The sequence below is a fragment of the Macaca thibetana genome, chromosome 17 (genome assembly GCF_024542745.1).
Source record: "Macaca thibetana thibetana isolate TM-01 chromosome 17, ASM2454274v1, whole genome shotgun sequence".
Taxonomy (NCBI): domain Eukaryota; kingdom Metazoa; phylum Chordata; class Mammalia; order Primates; family Cercopithecidae; genus Macaca; species Macaca thibetana.
This window is the reverse complement of record NC_065594.1, coordinates 13685246-13690780: the sequence shown is the minus strand read 5'-3', so window position 1 is coordinate 13690780 and position 5535 is coordinate 13685246. Positions and strand designations below refer to the sequence as shown.

The following is a 5535-nucleotide window of genomic DNA, read 5'->3' as shown; positions in this document are numbered from 1 at the left end:
TTATTAGCCCTGTCAAAAGCCAAAATTACAACGAATTTAGTTTAAAGATCTTAATTAGCTTTTAGTTGTGTTTCTAAATTGGGCAACATCTCAACTTATAAAATAGAATAAATGGTCTGATAACCTGAGCAGAGGAGGCTGAGTTTTAGACAGAGAGAGGCCGAGGAAAGCAGCAACAGAGAAAAAGCGGATTGGTCATTTCAAAGTTACTTTCCTTGTAAAGGTTAAAGCAGAGGAGACTTTCTTATCATGTTCAAGATAACCTGGCCTGTTTGGGGATTTGGCTATTACCTCTCTCTCTCCTGATTTCTCAGAAGGAAAACAACTTAGTTTCAGCTTGTTGGTGTGGAATTTCAGCATGAGTGACTCCATTTTGATTTACTCTGTTAGGCCTGGTGCAGGAGCTCCACCCGCATCAATGGACTCCTGTAACTTTTATTTAACAGCCCAATAGATTTTAAGATGGAGATCTTTAAATCTCTAACACTAAGAGATATAGGATGGGAAAAATTGCTTCCTTCTATCCTTCTAGGTTCTTTGGCTGGTCTATGAATTAAATTGACATCAGACAGATGAACAGGAGCAAAACCATTTTAATTACATACATACACATGGGAGTCCCACAAAAATATGAGACTCAAAGAAGTGGAGTAAGGGTTTGGTGTTTCTTTGTGGTGGTGGAGGTAAATTATGGGAAAGTAAGGGGTAGAGGAAATGCATAGTGAATGAAGCTTGTCTTGTTATGTAGTTAAGTCTCTCAAGTGGCAAATTTTCTCAGAGTAGCTCTCTTCCTGGTACAGATAACTAGTTACTAATGTAAATTTTCCTTATAAATGTAAATTTCCTATATGAAAGGGGAAATTTATATCCTTTTTAGGCAGTTGATGAGGAGGTAAAGTTTCCTTGTGTTAGCTTGCTCTTAATTTCTTTTAGCTCAAAATAATCAATATGCCATATTTTGGGTGACATGTTCTGAATGCCTTCAGAGGCTAGGAGGGAAACTCCCAGGATTGAAGGATTTTTATAGGCTGACTTTTCAAAACACTATGTGGATTGAAAATTTGAGCAAATTAAAGCCAGAACTAGAATAACTAGCTTTTCTGATTATCCCAGTTCTTTTGCACTGACCTTCTGGGCTGTTGTTTTTCTGGATATTTTCTGGTTCAACATTTCATAGTCTTCTCAGGCAGATAAATAATGGCAAACAGGTTGAACAAGAGACTTATGTCTATGCCAATTGAGTTGTTTGCCTACAGGAACTGTTTTCTTTTATTTGAAACAAGCATCTGTCTGTCTATTCAATCAACATCTGTGTGAAGCGCTATTTGTAGTAATAATAATATCATTTTTTAAAAACAGACTGTGTGCCAGCCATGATGCAAAGAACTTTCTGTGCCCTTTCTCCATTCTCATAGCCAGGATTTAAACCTAGACTGTCTTACTCCACAGCTGTCTGTGTTAAATATCCTATTACTCTACTCCCACTGATTTCACATGCCTCCAGAGATATTGCAGGAAGAAACACAACAGTGAATGAAAAGAAACGTAAAATAATTCTTCTTTAATTTAGAAACATCCCCCATGACATTATTTTTCAAGGGATTAGCAAAGTCAGTTGACTGGTCAGTATGTGCTTCTGATCTTCATTCCCATCGCACGATTTTCTTCTGATATTAGCCACCCTTGGTTCCTGCAATGGATTGAAAAAGGGGATTTTTTCATAAAGGACTTGCACTATATAGAAGATACATAAATGTTTTGGAATTCATAGCTGATCTTAAAGTTAATAAGACAGGACAATTGTAGCCTACAGGAAGCCTCGAGGTGGTCCAGTCTTAGTATGTGTCAGATAGAGCTGGGTTGGGATGATTTCCAACCAGAGGTATGACTATTTTGAAAGTGGAAACACACTTATATTTATTTTGACTTTAAGAATGTTTCTGACTTTACTTAGTCACTACCTTAGAGAATGGTAGAGATAATTATATTGGTTTTTCGATGTTCAATTCTAAAGCATTGTAATGCTGTACTGTGTTGGTATAAGCACTACTAAATGGGATGGCTTTGAAATCTCGTGCCAGTTCCAATTTGCTCATGAAACTCAGTTATTTTCCTTCTGTTACAGTTGAAAATAGTTCCCTACAGTTTCACCAGAAGTGGTCTGTTTATTCTTGGTCAGATTAACCCTTCACAGGCCAATTGATTTTTTGAAGATTTTCCTGGCTCAGTTTGCCAAGCAGAAAAGTTGCAAATTTGGGGGGATTTCTGAAATGTTTAGAGCTAATCAACATCTTTGCTTTATGATTTCTGAGATATGAAAGCTGGCTCTAAAATGTGAAGTGTTAACATGGATAGTGTTGCCTTTCCCTGTCAGATTATTTAAAGTTTTTCTCAGTCGTAACTGAATAGGAGGGGTGAGGTTATCTAACAAATCTTTAGTACAGATTGAGGTCATGAATTAAAACACCATAGTGAGAAGCTTCCATACTGGTATAAACAAATAATTAAATGATTGTAGCCTTCAGAGTAAACAACTCCACAAGTCAACACGCAGGCTGAAAACACACACACACACACACACACACACACACACACACACACACTAAATTTTAAAGCCTTTCACTATATTTTTAGAAACCAGCAGGTTTTCCACCAAAATTGTTTTTTTATGAGTTTGAAGCTGTGAAGGATATATAGCTTATTTGTAATCGTTATTTTCAAGTGAATAATAAAGGATGAAAAAAAGTATTAGACATTGGTACATACTGAAGAGAAAAAAAACCATTATAAATTAGTATGTATTGAATATCAGTAAATACTGAGCCTGGTAACTAAATAGGGTATCAATAATTTATGATCACATCTCAAGGCAAGTTACATTGAAGAAAAACTTGTAGATTGGAGGGAAAGTGCCTAACCCCTAAAATTTCCATGTAAGAGTTAGTCACTGTTAAAAGTGTCACTATATCAAACCATAATAAAATTTTGTTTTCTTCTTTAGTGTTACTTTCATAGTGGAAAACATGCCTTTTAAATGTATTTGATATTTATGACAGTACAATCACTAGTGAAGGATGATCTATTAGTGTTGATAGCGACAAGAGGCAGCCATCTCGTGCCAACAAATGCCTCGGTATATGGGGGTGGTTCCCTGGTGAAACCCCACCTCCAAGCTAAATATAGTTTAAAGTCTGAAAGCCAAGCTACAAGTTAAACCCTCCCACCAGATTGAGACCTTGTCTTCCTGTTTGGCAAGCTTTCCTCTGATTGGACCTCACCCTTCACCTATTTTACATATACCTACACTTTCCTAATTGGTTTTCTACACTGTCATGCCCACCTTTGAGTGGTGTCTTTGCTTTAACCTTTCTTACATGCTAACAAACCAATCAGCATGCACTCCCCATTCTGAGTCCATAAAAGGCCCCAGACCCAGCCACTCAGGGGAAATTTCCCGCCTCTTGGTAGGGAGACCAACCATGCATCCCCTCTCCAAGGAAAGCCATTTTCATGGCTCAATAAAACTCTTCTCCACCCTCCTTACTCTTCAATGTCCAGAGTATCCTTATTCTTCTTGGGTGCAGTACCAGAGCTCGGGAACCACCGGATGCAGGTACAAGCTATAACTCAGGGGATCTGGGCCATGCCAGCGTGGCTGAGGGAGACCTGGGTGGAGTGTCACTGGCTGGGGGTCCCCGGCTTGCAAAATGACCAAGAAGAAAAATCCTGCATCAGTGTTAGTGACAGTGAACTTAGTGATATTTTAGAGTTTATCTAATTCTTATGTAGAAAATAGTCCAGTAACATAGGCTATAAGTTTTCTTCCTGATTTTTACTGTAGGTTTGTTAGCATGTATCCAAATACTTTTCTAGAATAAGTAAGACTATGGTCTTCATCACGATAAGAACAAGTCAGACATCAGAACGCATTCTGACGTGGGAAGGCTTAAAGGCTCTTCCATCAAACTGAAGTGCTGGGATTAGAGCGGAAGGCTCTTCAGCAGGGCGGATACTCACTTGGATGATGCCAAACAGATATTCATGGTTTAAAAAAACCAAAAAAAATCAGCTCCAGTTTACAAAATCAGAAATCTACGTTACAACATGCATGGGGTGGTAGGAAGGAAACAAAGAGATTTGTTAAAGCATTCATTTTGATGATTACACAATTTCCAGAGGTAAATTGGCTTTTTTCCAAAAAGATGAGTGTGTTAAACAAGGCAAGATAGTCTAAAAGGGCATTTTATATGATATTTCCACATCATACATTCTTTTAAGTATTTTAATGGGGAAAAACTTTTATATCTGAATAAACATCTGATTTGCTAAGGTTTTGCGGTGCATTTATGTCATGTAATTAGTTTTGTTGATGGGCAGCCTTGATAGCTGTTTTGATGTGTAATTTGTTTGAAACTATTAAAAGGGCTTTGCTGAAGGTTTAAAACAGTCTGAAATAGCCTCAGAGAATGTTAGGTGTTGCTATTTTAATGAAGCGAAGTTTTGAGTTTGGGATTAAGTCTAGTGAAACCAAAATAATTTGGCACTTTGGGAAATGAAATCTGTGAACAGCATTGAGAGAAATTTATAATTCACTCTCTCTTTTGGCTTCCTATCCTTCACTCACTAGTGTGAACCTTTAGCTTAATTTGATAACTTTTTTTTCTTAAAGTGTATGCTCTAAGAAGGGTTTCCCTGTTTATCTATTTTATTTTGAAACACAGTTTCACTCTGTTGCCCAGGCTGGAGTGCAATGGCACGATCTTGGCTCACTGCAACCTCCGCTTCCCATGAGAATAAGGCATTCTCATGCCTCAGTCTCCCGGGTAGCTGGGATTACAGGCACGTGCCACCACACCTGGCTGTATTTGTATTATTAGGAGAGATGGGGTTTCACCATGTTGGTCAGGCTGCTCTTGAATTCCTGACCTCAAGTGATGTGCCCTCCTCGGCCTCCCAAAGTGCCGGGATTACAGGCATGAGCCACCGCGCCTGGCCGGTTTCCTCTGTTTAAAATCTACTCTGTATTTGTTTTCTCTGCCCCACCCAGTGAAGCAATGAGTGCTCTTTTAAGAGGCAAGTCAGTGAGTTTCCGATTTTTTCTCCAACATACCTTCCCTGCTCTGGTCTGGAGGCCACCGCAACATCTTCGGTATGCTTTTCACCTCGCTGTCCAAGCCTTTGGTCTGATGCTTGGTGGAGACTATTTTTCAGTGCTGATTTTGCTAGGAAGTTGTCTTTGGTTTATTCCCATTCCTGTTTTAAGAACTCTTACCTACCTAGCTCACCCTTGGGCTCAGGTCCCAGAATCCCAGCTGGCCAGGCTTTGGCAAGTGGAAAGTTTCTCTCTGCTTGTTACTAGGAGAGGGTTTCCAGGTAATCGCTGGTCTTGGGTGATCTGCAAAACTGCTGGTACACTTTCTAGTTTCAGGGTTATGTGAAACATTCTGTTCTATAAATCAAAAGATAGTTTTTACCCCATTAATTTCTTCTTGGGTTTATTAAATTTTTTTCCTAGCAGGAGTTGTATGAATCACA

The 5535-nt window shown here is 38.8% G+C and overlaps 1 long non-coding RNA gene across 1 annotated transcript; it reads right to left on the bottom strand.

Annotated features, from left to right (window-relative positions):
• Positions 1–1602: 1602 nt before the first annotated feature.
• LOC126940323 (uncharacterized) lies at positions 1603–5326 on the bottom strand. The gene is made up of 3 exons (XR_007720702.1): positions 5111–5326; positions 3545–3699; positions 1603–1690 (listed from the first exon to the last, which is right to left on the bottom strand). It is a non-coding gene; the product is annotated as an uncharacterized LOC126940323 (long non-coding RNA).
• Between the last annotated feature and the right edge of the window lie 209 nt (positions 5327–5535).